This window comes from Protopterus annectens, chromosome 4.part0 (assembly GCF_019279795.1).
Source record: "Protopterus annectens isolate FY-2018-M chromosome 4.part0, PAN1.0, whole genome shotgun sequence".
Classification (NCBI taxonomy): Eukaryota; Metazoa; Chordata; order Ceratodontiformes; family Protopteridae; genus Protopterus; species Protopterus annectens.
The window spans coordinates 1775940531-1775954861 of NC_056733.1; the positions used below are offsets into that span (position 1 = coordinate 1775940531).

At 37.2% G+C, this 14331-nt stretch overlaps 1 protein-coding gene across 1 annotated transcript in view; it reads left to right on the forward strand.

Annotated features, from left to right (window-relative positions):
• The first annotated feature begins 615 nt into the window (after positions 1-615).
• The window catches only part of LOC122800019 (15-hydroxyprostaglandin dehydrogenase [NAD(+)]-like), a 344456-nt gene continuing 330740 nt past the window's right edge, over positions 616-14331 (forward strand). The window contains exon 1 of the mRNA XM_044069482.1: positions 616-662. The gene's annotated coding sequence lies outside the window, so the exon portion shown is untranslated. The remainder of the gene's footprint in view (positions 663-14331) is intronic.

Genomic DNA, 14331 nt, shown 5'->3' on the forward strand with positions numbered 1-14331 from the left:
TAGTCCTTGCAGATTAAACAATGCTGTTTGTTAGTTCGGCAGCTACCTGCAGATTGCAGTCTAAACTGTGCTAGCCCCACATTTGAACAGATACAAAATGTGCATGCCTTTGTATTTCTATAGGATTATATTAGAATGCATTACTAAAATAACAACTTAGCTGAAAGCTGTACTATATACTACCAGATAAAGTACAGCAAATATGTATTGGTCAGTAGTGATTGTAAATCTTCCTCTCTAAATTTCAGAAGTTTAATATAACTGACAGAAAAACTTATTCTAGGGACTTTATGAAACTAGAATGGTGGTTACAAATTTGCTAAGAAAATTATTGGGGTTAGCCCTAAATGGTGGGCTTGTGTGCTATAATTACCATGCTATGGTGCAGAGGCTGGGTCTGGGACTGCTGTGAAGCCTAACAGAAGACATTCTGTACACTTGAAATTATTTTCACAGCTGTCATTTAAATGACATTCAGAGATGACAGATGTGTTAAATGTGAATGTAAAATATAAGAACAATAGGTGTCACTAGAGAGCAAGGAAGTTAAACATCCGTAAAGGGGAGGTCCTCCTCTGTTGAATACATAAGCTACTTTCTGTGGGCATTTCTTCCTTTGCTTTGAGGAAAGCAAGCAGAGACCCACAAAGGAGTGACACAATGTGAGTTGTGAGTCAAAAGGAGTTTTCTAAGAAAGCTGTGCTCTGCTGTTAATGTAGCTGTGTTGTATTTAATGTTAGTTATAGATACTGTTTCATTGTTGAAACTGTGCTGATTACCTTAGCAGGAAATAACTTTGGTGTCTGTTTGGCATTGCTTCACAGGCCATAGGTTATTACCTGTTTGCATGAGCTCTGACGGCATAAAATAATAAAAAACAGATCCATTCTGGGCAATGTAATGTGGTAGTTGCTACAGTATACACCATGAAGAAAACAAGCTAATGCACTCCTGCGTACTTTTTATTTCTAGCCCACAGGCCCCTTTCTTACCAGATGTGGATCCTTAGTTCTTAGCCAGAATAATTATGCAACAGGAGGGGCCTGTCAAAGTAGTTGTGATTTCTTACTTGATGTTGGAATGCCCTTGCCACATTTTTGTTGCTCTTACCGTCCATTCTGTGTATTTTGCACTACTGCTACAATACTGCATGCTTTTTTCCTGCTCCATGGAATATCCATGCTTACACTCACCTAGAGTATGAGAAGAGACAGGCAGATAAAAGGCCAGCTCACAGGCATCCAAACTTAAGTATTTAGGATTTGAGGAATAGGTAACTTTTGCCATGATTTGGGATATTCTGTCAAATTTCGAAAGGTTCATTTTAAAATACTACTTTCACATTACTTGCAAACATCTAAAGTATGTATTGGACTTTTTTTATGGAGGTATAAAAGAGTAAAATGTTATTCACTGTAACTTTAATGACATAAACTGAAAACTTCAGCAAAGTAATTTTTGCCTCATGGAACTGATTAGTACTCACGGCATGAGCAAATTGTCACAGTGGAATTTTGGGTTATGATTAAAGAATGACATTCTTCCTGTAAATGCTAATAAATAGAATCCCTACATGTTTTTATCTAGGTTTAAGATGGAACTTTTATAATGCATCTGCTTTTCCTTCTGTTTCCTTAATGATACATTTCCTATTTTTTGAATTAGTCTGGTAGCCTTCAGAAATATGTCTGATGTGAATTATTTGAATAGTGGCAATTCAGAATCAGAATGTGGCTGTTGAGAAGTGAAGTTAGGTTTTGCAAGTCCTGATGTAGTCACACATTACTTTTGTTCACTGTCCCTCTGTAGAATGCTACAATATGGAATGTTGAGCAAGAAATCTGATGACCCTCAAAAATCAGCAACTGTAACTCTGATCCATGTACATTTATCCCGTTTCAAGCTGGTGCCCTGGTTAAGTTTACTGTAGATGGGGGTGGGAAACCGCTACAGAGACAAGTAAGCTGTTGACATAGCAGTTTTAGCTTTTTCTGGTGTGCATAGATTGCTCGTTGATTACACTAAATATAGCTGGCTGTGATTTAACATCTGAATGTGTCTTTATAGTTTTTTAAATGTCGAAGTTTTTCTGTTTCTATCCTTCAAGTGTTAAAATAATCCTTGTTTTGCAAAAAAATGTGACAGCCAGAGGCCTGCCAAACTCATATTTTAAATAAGTTTCAATGTTCTACTCAGAAAACTCATAACAAATGTGGTATTGGAGTGGGGTTGGCAAAGTGAGACTAATCTTTCCTTTTCCCTGATGTGAACATAAAATTAGAAACCAGTTTGCATTGACTGACAGAATACAAACTGGTAATGCAGGCTATTTATTTCTACATAGTTGGTTATGGGTATTGCATAGTACCGTATCAGACACCTGCATTTAATAAGGCTTCATTTTAAAAGATTTTATCCTGACAATGTTATCCTAGGTGCCCCTTATACAATAAGTTAATCTGAAATACTTTTAAAACAATCTGTTGTTTTCTCAAGATCCAAATTGGGCTATCTTGTGTACTGCCTTTCTGCACCATGTTATCCCGCCCCCCTGCAAATCCTTGTAATTGAGCTGCTTTCTGTCTCTTACTGGTGTTGTTACTTCATGTAATGCTGCTGGCCGTAGCTCTTAATTGTCTCTTTGTGGGGTGACCCTGAGTTTTACTACAGCATTTTGTATTTTTCATGGGAAAATAATTCAGTAAGCAATGATATTGTAAAGGCTTTCTGTAATTCAGTAAATATATATTTATTATTGTGTGTGTGCATGCAAGTATAATACATCTAAGATGGATAGATGGAACACTTTACTCTGCTTTTTGCCATGCTTTTAGTAACAAAAACAGTCTCTGGAACCAGTTTAAGTTTTTTTAAGAGTTACTTTATTGCAAAAATATGATGAGTAACAGAAAAGAAACCTAGTCATGAATGCACAGTTAACAAATACTTTCCAAACAAATGTTCTTGTACATTCAGGTCCACAAAATCCAGTCTGTTTACAAGAGAACAAATATATTCTTTCCAAAGTTAAATTCAATATGGCCTCTTTTCAATCAACATAATTTCATTATTTCTTAAAACTGATTACACAGGGTTTTTCCCAAATCTGCCTGGAAAATATAAACAGTATTAAAATTACAAATACAGTCTTTTCCCTTCAACACATTTTATTCTATAGACAGGGTAACTCAGCCATACAGGCATACATTTATTCTTTGCAGAACAATGTCTCCTATCCCTTTTCATTTCAGTGGCACCTTTCTGAATGCCTTCTTCGTTAAGATGTAACTTCTTGGAGATTCCTCTTCAGATTTTTCTCTAGACCTAGCAGTCAGGAATCTGACTCTGTCAAGAAGTAGTGGTCCTGATATACTCCTAGAGGCAGTTGCACTTTCTTAGTAGTCAGGAAAAGTTGACACTTTGTGGTTTTCCTGCCTTCATACTCAGAAATGTTGTATTTTCCCCTCTTTCTGGTTTGCTTATCTGCTTCAGAGTTAAAAGTCTGTATTTCCTCCTTTCCCTGGTTTGTCTGCTTGCTTCAGACTTAGAAACTCTATTTCCCGTCTATGACATTTCACCTTCAGGTAAATACAACCCCAACTGGTGCTTAAAATAACATACAATACCGCAACAAACAGTGTGCTTCCCAGTATCAGCAGTTACTATGCAACAGGATTGCCCCCACAAATGTAGAACCACTGGTTCTAACATTGCCAGACACATCCCATCCACTTTCAACCTACTGCAGCCAGGATGATAATGACTTTTAAAATGATAAGGCTGGAGGGTCAATGTCTTTCTGGATAATTCAGGGGGAGTCATGGTCAGTGATTAACACAAATTTTCTACTGAATAAATAACACTTTAGGGTGGCAGGATCCATTTAATGGTAGGGCATTCTCTTCTTAGCTGAACAACATCTCTTAGCATTGCTGGGGTTTGTACGTATATATAACAGACAGGATACTAGCTGCATTTGCAGTCTGACACAAGGCTATGTCCACCTCAAAAGCATTTAAGAATTGTCTAAAAAAGTTTGGAACTGGTAATACTGGTTTTGAATGCAGCATGTCTTAGTTACCTAAAAGCTTGTTCTGCTTCAACTGCCCATTTAAACATCAACAAAGTTTTAACCTTAGTCAAGCCAGTTAGAGGGCAAACAATGATAGCAAAATAAAAATAATTGTACAATAATAGCTAGCCAAGTCTGTAAGACCCGTAACTAGTGTTGTGCTGCTTCAGTTTTCTTGGCTTGTGGTTTTACTATTCCTTGGCCTAAATAGTGAGCTTCTGCCATACTTAACTTGCACTTAGCTGTGATAACAGTAAACACAGGTTGAATCAGGGAATCTAAACCATCTCCAAGTTTAGGGAGATTTTCATCTCAATCTACAGAAAATTATCAGAAAGGCAGGCTGCTGAATATCTGGTATTGGGACAAAGAAGTTTGTCCGTAAGTCTTCATAACATTTCTGGTGCTCTGAGGAGACCAAATGACGACGCTGAAAAGAAAGAGTCCATCTGATGTGGAAAATGCCAGTTTTCCTTATTCCCCTCTGGTTACTATAATTTCTCAGTAACATTTTATAATGTTCAAAATGGACAGGAACCTAACCTTGTCCAATTTTTCAGTCAGTTCATCTACCCATGGTATGGATATGAATTAAATTTAAACATGCTGTTTAATTGTATGAAGGCAATGCAAAACCGTGTAGGCACGTCATGCTTGTTGACCAGTGCAATGTGGCTATTAGACTCACTTTGGGACTGCTTCCTCCGTGGCAAAGGTTTTTGCATTTTCTGTACCTTTTTCTTAACTGTTTGATGTTGAGATTTGGCATTTGGCAAAGTTTTAAGTCTACTTTCTTACTAGGCTTTACCTATGGTGTGCTGAATAAAACTATTCCTGCCAGTCAACTCTAAAAATATGTCTTTATTCTTGAGTATAAATTCCCTTACTTTTTCTTTCTGAGACATTAGACCAGATTCATAAAAGTTACCAACAAGAGTGCACTATGTAACCTTTCTGAATAAATAGCACAAGTACTGTGGCTGCTGGGCTGTTCTTAAATTCAGAATGTCTACACAAAGCCTACACATAGTTTACAGTTTGTGGCAACCTTTCTGAATCTAGCCTATAGATGATGTCTCAGCTGTTCTGACTTCAGGTCATGCTGTGAGGCCTTAAACATCAAGTTCAAAGGAGCCATCACAAATAAGCAGAACATTTACCATTTTCCCGATCGCATTCTTGTGCTTCTAATCACTAATTTATTTCTAAACTAAACTAAACTTTTTCTATAGGCATTTCTTTTAAAATGTAAGTTTTAAAACAACTGTGAATATAAATGGAACACTGAACATCTGCTGTTGCATTTTCTTGATGGGTACATCTAAGTCATTTTGATGTATTTTTGTGTTCACAGAAAAACCAACTAAGATTTCTGTCAGTGTTGGAAGCTTCTTTATTCCCCTCCCCCAAAAAATAATAATATGAAAAGACAGGGGATTACCATTTGTTACATAATTGTTAGCAGTTAGTTTTTTTGACAAGCTGTTAATTAAATTAACAGTTTGACAGATAACTAATACAACTGCATAGCAATTTTTCAATTAAATAATTATGGAGTGCTTCTATAATGATGTTAGTACATCCTGATGGGCATACTGACTGAAGGAGTATGATGGCAGATACTCTGTGTTCTGACTGATCGATTACATTACAACGACTATGAAACAGTGGCAAACCACTTTACAGTTAAGCCATGTTAAGGACACATTATTATTGCTGGGATAAAAATTCAAAAGGGAACATTCCAGGATGACTCTGTCATCGCTGCTCTTTTGTCTTTCCATTAACCCATTAAGCTGTCTACTTAATAGATCAGGTCATAGCTACAATTTGGCTGCTAGAAATTAACAAAGTGCAAAGACTTCTCATCTTCTTTTTGTGGATGACTTAAAACTGTATAATTCATAAGGTGAGGAATTGAACGCACAATTGCAAGTGGTCAAAACTTTTTCAGATGATATAAGAATGTTACTTGGTCTTGACAAATGTGCAAAAGCAACCTTTAAAGCAGAAAAGCTGCAGCACCAAGGACATCAGTTGGGGACAGAAATGTGATATAAAAGAATTTGAGCAAGAGGGAATTGATGAAGGATCGACAATAAAACACGAACAAATGTGAATTAAACTTAGTAAGGAATATTTTAGAAGAATAAAATCAATACTGAAAACAGCATAGACATCTAGGAACAAAGTCCAAGCTATAAATCAATTTGCTCTTCCTGTCATAACTTGAGTAACTGACTGGCCCAAAAGGTGTTGGATTGGTTGGACAGGAAAACAAGAAGGATGCTTCATGCTTATCACATGATTTATAAACATTAGTGTTTACCAAGACTATATATTCTCTGTTCTGAAGGAGGTATGGGCCACTTTGAAATTGATTACTTGTATAGTACAGATCTGCAGTCATAGGACTGCATTCATATCTGCTGACCTCACAAGATCTAAACATAGTGATCATTTTAAAACATGAGGAGCCTCCACTGAAAATGGACTTGTAATCCAGTTGGACTCTCCCGGTCAACAAATGTAAAATAAATAAATAAATAAATAAATAAGTCTAAGATTACTTTCCTGCTTAGTTTAGCAGAAACATATTGGTGTCAAGTGGAAATGGAAATTAAATCAGAAGTAGATAAAAATTTGGCAGCAACTGAATGTACCAAAAAACAAAACAAAACAAAAAAACAATATAAGGTGAGGTATCAGATGAGAAGGCAAGAAATATGGAAAATGCATAAATACAGTTGCAAGCATAGAAAACTATTGGAAAAAGCTCATGTTGATCAGGACTGAACACAGGAATGGTTAAGGAGAGATGAATTAAAAGTGAAAAACGAAAGGTTAATATTGGTGGCCCAAGACAGTGGACTACATACAGGTTGGTTTACAAAGTCCATTGAACATGTGGGAGAAACAGACAAATGTAGGTTTTGTAAAACCAAATTGGAAACAGTCTCACATCTTGTTGCTGGTTATGATATACTAATAACAGAAGGACTGTATACTGAAAGGCAAATTAATGTGGCAAGACTGTTGCACTGGAGATCGTGCAAATATAATATTGAAATAGCTGAAAACACTGAAAATGTGACCACAAAGCATTATAGAAAATGACGGTTTATATTACATAGGATCAGCCATTACCAACAGTTCAAAAACTAGATGTGAGAAAAACAGATATAGTAGTCCATGAAAAGAAGACAAAAGTAGCATTGGTTATTGAAATTGCTACACCCAGTGACTACAGTGTCTTATGTATGGAGAGACACAGTCATAAAGGACCAGAAATTGTAGGCAGAAATGAGAGTGATGTGGAAGAAGGATGGCCAGACAGTTCCAATAGTAGTAGGAGCAATGGGCCTTATAAAAAAGAATTTGCAGTTCTGCTTAGATTATGTTACTGATACATGTAACTCCATATGAATTGCAGAAGCATATTGTGGGTGCTGGGAAGAGCACTTCTTGCTGACATCAAAGATTGAAACAATACTAATTTCATGAACTTTAATCATACTTTGACTTAGGAGTGGGGTCCATTCCTGTCAAGGTATGTGAAACCCAAAAGACTTGGAGAAGTTTAAAAAAGGCTCCAGTTAAACATGTATTAATGTCAGTAATCCAAGCAGATTCATAAATTAAGTTATGTGACATCACATCAGTGCCATGGAGAATGCAGGTCTCACATAATTTCCAATGAAATTTAGTATCTGTATTACTGTAAAGTACACTAAGCACAAAAGACAATCATTATCAAAGTAGTCTACCAAGGGAGGAAATGAACTCACTGGCAACATAAGATTAGGGTAGCAGCAGTAGCATTGCCTTAACATGTTTAGTTAGCTTAGTTACATGTGTAAGCTCACAGAAGCATGTAATCAGTGACATATATATAACTATATAGTGTTCCCATTGAGTACTTACCTTGCAGACTAAGTGCCAATACTGTATCCAGCAAGGCCTAACACCTGTTTCCCCTGTATGCTGAGCCCTCCCTATGTGATTCTGCTTTTTCTAAACTATCCTAGTGGTTGAAGCATTGTGTGAGCCACTGCTTCCTTACCAGCACCACAGCACACATCGCCTGCATCCATCTAGCATAGTCATCTCCTACAGCTGACTCCTCATCTGGATCCACGTCCACTGCTTGTTGTTGTATGTTGCTGTCCTCCTGAAACCAGCTGTATCTACCTCCTCAGCATCATATTATGTAAGACTGCATGTATAGTTAATATTTTTGCAACAAGTGGCAAGATTGTACAGCAGGGTGCCACTCGATGAATCCAGACAGCAAATGCATGCCTTCAGCCATGTAAACACACACATTGCTATGTTCCTGGTATGTAAATGTGCAGAAGTGTACCCCTGTTTTCATTTTGGGGTGTCTAATGTATGTCATTAGCCAGGGTTCTAGGACATATCCAGCATCTCCAATAAAATGGTCATGGAAACTGTCTGTGTGGCCTGCCCATGTGCATTGTAGATAATACCCTTTTGCATTACAGATTATCTGGGGGTTGATGGAGTGATACAGTTTGCTGCTCATATACCTGCATCACAGTTCATCAGGATGGGTCTTGTTTTCATCTTTGGTACAGTCTAATGCTCCCAGAGCCTCAGGAAGTCCTGCATGGTGTTAAGTGTCTTCCTGTGGAATGTGGAATCCACATATGTTTCCCACATGCTGCAGCATGGCATTGAGGAATTAATGGACAATTTTTGAGCCAATGTCTGGGATACCTGGGATAACTGCACTGTTGCCAAAAGGTCCCTGTAGTTATTACATGTAAAGCCTCACATGCCTTAGTATCCCCTAGAATAGGTGGGGGGTAGTCCAGGACTCTCATGGGGCTGCAAATGAGTCTGACACATGCCCATTGTGTTCTGCATGGTCTCCTTATCCACGTGTTAATGATTCATGATGTTGATGTCATGCAATGCTCGATATGTTAAATAAGATCAGATGACAAGGTGCTTATGGGAATGATGACACGTAGCATTATGGCTCATTTCTGCAATTAGAGTATGTTGGAAATACACATTAACTAGTGTAGCAATGATCTCTAACAGTTTTCTCAGTTCCCACAGCATGTACAACAGGAGTCTCAATTCTATGGCATATGCATCTCTGAGGCACATGTTTATACATTTTTGATTCACTCCCCCCATCTCGATTTACTGCATTTGCATATACCAGGATGCTCATTATCATGCCATTATATAGCGATTCGCACAGCCTGGCTGCGCTATGTTACTTTTCAGTTGCTGCTAACAGTTCATGTGTCAGTCACTGCTCATCACAGTGTGCTAATGATTTCTGAATATCAGCTGTAGTCCTTCCAAAGTTCAGTTCAATGGGGTCCTTTTCAGTAAACACAATTTCAATATTCCTTTATATTGATTAAAGTAGATATTTTACAATGCTTCCTAGAAAATAAACATTTTTCACAGATACCTGTCTTTTTCCCTTAAACACACTTTGCCATGCAGGCAGTGGTAATGCCATTAGTTTCTCCTTTGTAGGATAACAGCTTCTGTCCCTTTTCAAATTTCAGGGGCACCTTTCAGACTGCTTTCATCCTTCTCATGTAGCTCCCAGGTAACTTCTCTTCAGAAACCTCTAAAGACTCAAAGTCAGGAATCTGAGACCCTCAAGAGGTAGTGATCTTGACATATGTTTAAAAGCAATTGGTCCTTATTAGTTGTCATGGACAGTTGCCTTTCTTTGGCATGCCTGCCTTCTTCTGACTTAGAAACTGTATAGCTCCCTCCTCTGTTTTGTCTGCTTGCTTCATACTTAGAAACTCTGTATTTTTTCTTCTATGAAACACCGTCTGGTAAGGACACCCCAGTTATTGAACGCAACAAATAGCAGTGTGCTTCATAAGCTGTGTTATCGCTATGCAACAATATGTATATGTATGTGTATATGTGTGTGTGTGTGTGTGTGTGTGTGTGTGTGTGTGTGTGTGTGTGTGTGTGTGTGTGTGTATATATATATATATATATATATATATATATATATATATATATATATATACCTATTACTTCACCGATAAGTCAAAACAGCGACACTCACATGTTCGACTCCACATCATCGACACTTCATAACATTGACGTTTCAGGTAAGCGATCTTCCCCCTCACAGGACCCATGGTAGCACTCGCTTCACTATTAAGAAGGTAAGGACAACGCTGTCAGGGTACATTTTGAAGAATGACGTAAACCTTACGTGTTAAAAGACAGAAACAAGTGCTACCATGGGTCCTGTGAGGGGGAAGATCGCTTACCTGAAACGTCGATGTTATGAAGTGTCAATGATGTGGAGTCGAACATGTGAGTGTCGCTGTTTTGACTTGTCGGTGAAGTAATAGGTACCCATATATATATATATATATATATATATATATATATATATATATGGGTCTACTTTGTTTCATTGAATCTCATTTCACTGAATTTCATTTTACCCCGACCACATCGCTGAAAACACAAATTACTGAAAACTCATTTCACTGAACTGAACTTAGTATATATAGCACTGTGTAGAGTAGTGTAAGGCAAGTAAAAGGTATATGCCCTTTTCCCCACTGTAGTGTGATCCTGGAGTTAGTATATGCCCACCCTGTTTGTTTTAGATTCTATTTTACCAAAAACCTCAAAACAATAAATTTTAAACAATAGACATGCATAGTTACAACACCAGTTACTAACTTTCTCCAGAAGACAATATGTACTCAAATTAAGTGGGGGGATATGCCCCCCCACATCCCACTGGGGAGGCAATCATTATATTTTCATTGTTACTGCAGTTAACTTCTTTTAATTCATAGCCCGTGCTTGTGTTTTTCTTTTCCTGTACTCGGGACGGATTCATGAAAGCCTACGCTAAGCATACGTGATCTCTGTTCAAGAACATTCCAATCATATTTTTCATGGTGTCTTTTCACTCAGAAAAGATTAGACTAAGTATACATATAGTCTAAACATTGTGGTAACCTTTATGAATCCCTTCAACATTTAAGGTTGCAAGAAAATCAGTAGGAAAACTAAGATTAGGAGGAAGAAGGTTCATAGGTTGGTACTATGCTATCGGCCCTAGGCCCTATACAAGCCTAGCCATAACAGTTCCCTGGGAGCAATGCCTGTGCTGTCTATTCTCTCATAATGGTGTGCACTTAGTGTAGGTGTTAATGAATCCAGCCCTTGCTGTCACATGGCTGAGTCGGCCCCTCTTCTTACATGTAGACTGCTCTCTGAGGCAATCCTACTCCCCTAATCATTAAGCCCAAATGCAGATACATCTGTTTTAAATCTCTCTTCTTACTTACAGATTGCTTCTTCATGATTTTATATGTAAATTGCTCCCATCATTTACTCAGACTGCTCCTCTTTATATAACCTACCACTTCTTGTTACAAGTAGTTTGCCTGTAAATAATTTAAGTCCTTTGCACAGCTAAACTGTTTTGCTTGTACAGTATGTTGAACAATGTATTTACGTTTGCATATAGCTTAATTGTTCAGAATGCCTTGATTTCAAAGAGTGATATAAATAGTCTATGTGTTTTGGACTTCTATTAACAGCTTGTGCTTAGTTCTTGTATTGCTGTGACTGTGATTTCATGGTTCATTTATAGAGTTGGATACATATTATGTTATTACTTATTGCCATGGATACAAAGTATAAGGCATACAGACTGCCTACCAATTGTTTGATATCACTGTTACATCTGTTTAACTTAAATATGTCCTTTGCAACTACAACATTATTTCAATGTTATGTTTTGTCTAGAACTATATATCTTATACGTTTGATGAGTCAAACTTATATAAGCAGTACTGAGAGGAAACCCATAATAATAAGTGGTGTAAGAAGTGTGATGGTTGGTATTCTGAGCCTATTCTAAGTTTGGAAATGGGAGAGGGGACCATTTTGAGCCTTAAAGTTGCCTAGACTTACTTATGGGTTTTTATTCAATTTATGCTTGATATGTTGCAATACCTCTGCTGGTCAAGTTGGAGGCCTAGATATTTGAAGTGCTACAGCTTTGTTTTGTCTCAAATGAAGTAGGACGTTTGAGTAGTTGTTCGTCTGGTGGTAAGAGTTTCTTCCCAGTCATCACTACTTTGATTCTACAACAATTTAGTATGATAGTTTTGTGAAAGCTGGTCCAAGATATTGAAGGCATACATGCAATAATCTGACCTGTAGGGTAGTTGTTTCTGTAGAAAAAGGTATTATTATTATTATTATTATTATTATCATAATCATATTAAATACTGGTAATGCAAATAATTGTCACAGGACTGCAGAAGGACAGATAAAACAAAAGGGCTTAGCATCAAGCCTTTGAGAACACCTGATTTGGTTTGACAGCTGCTGTGATAAGGTATTTTGATATGCACATCCAGAAACAGTGAACCTGTGATTCTCCCCTGGTAATGCCACGGCACTGCCATATCTTTGCCATGCCAATGTCTGAAGTCATGCTTGGAGTCTATACTGCTTGAAACAGAAAGTTAAGTAGCTATTGACATAACTTTTTAAGCAGCTTGTCTGCACAAGAGAATAGATAGATACATAGGTCTGTTTATTTATATATTTACATCTGCTAAATGTGGTAAGTGCTGTTCCAAGTATATCCTTTTTAGAACTGCCCGGAAGAAACAGAATAGGATGTAATAGAGAGCAAATCTTAACTTGAGTAGTAAAGATGTCATTATGTGTTAAGTAAAAGAGCCTTTCTATATTATAAAGGTAGGAAATACAAAGAAGATACAAAATAATATGGAATACATAACAAATGTTTGTCTAGTAAACAAAACATTTTATGAAAAATAATATAGCCTTCACAAATTATAACATTGCTACAGAGAAAAATACCTGATCAAAGTTGCATAACTTTAAAAAGCATTATTTCTGATATATAAGAACAGGATGAAGAGGAAATAAGAGGGAGAGAACGTTTTGAAGGAAGAGAAGGATAGGAGAAGTAATTTTTTTAGGGATGAGGTTAGGCTGGTTAAACAAACTGGGTGATTGGGTCAAATGAAAGGGTTCTTGTTTAATTTGAGTTGAAAGGGTAGAGGTAATATGTTTGCTATCTAGGCACAGTTAAATGATTAGGTTGTTATGGAATCAGTTGCATTTGGCTTTGTCCATTACATTTCTTTGTAAAAAAATGTTTATAAATCCTAGTTGGCAATGCTCGCTCAGTTTTCTCTGTGAAATGCTGGGCATGTAGGGTAAGATACGAAGTATACTATCCCCCTTGTTATACAGTTGTATTTCCTCATGCAATATAAAGTTTTCAGGTAAGAGGGATGCTAATGTTTATACTATCATAAATAAGCCTATATTGTGATCACGTAGAGCATTTATAGATCCCCCTGTTTTTGTTAGTGTTTCCTGTCACTTCACAGGTTTCTTTTTCCCACAACCCTTTAACATGTATGTGCTTGTGTTTAAAGACAAATGTAGGGGCTTCACCTACATTTTGACTTAGACCAGTGAGACCAATCATCCCAAACCAGTTTTTGCAAAAAATCTTCACCTCACCTGCACTGTCCTTAAATGAGAGAATCATGGCATTAGATAGCTGGTTGTTCCTAGTGTTGTTTAATACCCCAAACTTGGAGGACCTTGAATAATCTAAAGTTCATTTGTAATTGGTCGCTCTTCCTGAGACTAGCTCAAAGGCTATGCCTTTTCACTAATTCCATGGGGTAAGCCCTTTCCAAAAATGGCTGTCATCAGGTACCAACCTGAACAGCCTCACTATTTGACCTTTGACCAAGCTATTTTTCTGGCACAGACAGTGGTTCCTCAAGTAGTGCAAGTAGCCATTAGAAAAAGTTGGCATCCTGTAAGTGGTTGACACCCATTTAATCCATGCCCTATTTTTTAAAACTGACTTTCAAATAACTAATGTTGTTGTTATGCTTATCACATGTAAACCTAAGAAAGCCTACACTGTCATTAATTTATATAAAAAATTTAACACACATAGCAGAGGAATCTGTCCACAGAATGAAAATATCATCCAAACATTTTAGATACAGAAGTCTTGTGGGCTTCATCCTCAAAGAAAGCATTTTTTTACATTGTTTTGTCCAAAAATGGAGGCTGGTTCCATACACCAGTTTCTTCCTGCAACAATTGGGTGAAAAGGAGGGTTCATAGGGTCCTTATGTATTTTGGGCAGGCCTTGAATGACAGATATTAATGCATCCTTCACAGTCAGATAATTAAACAGA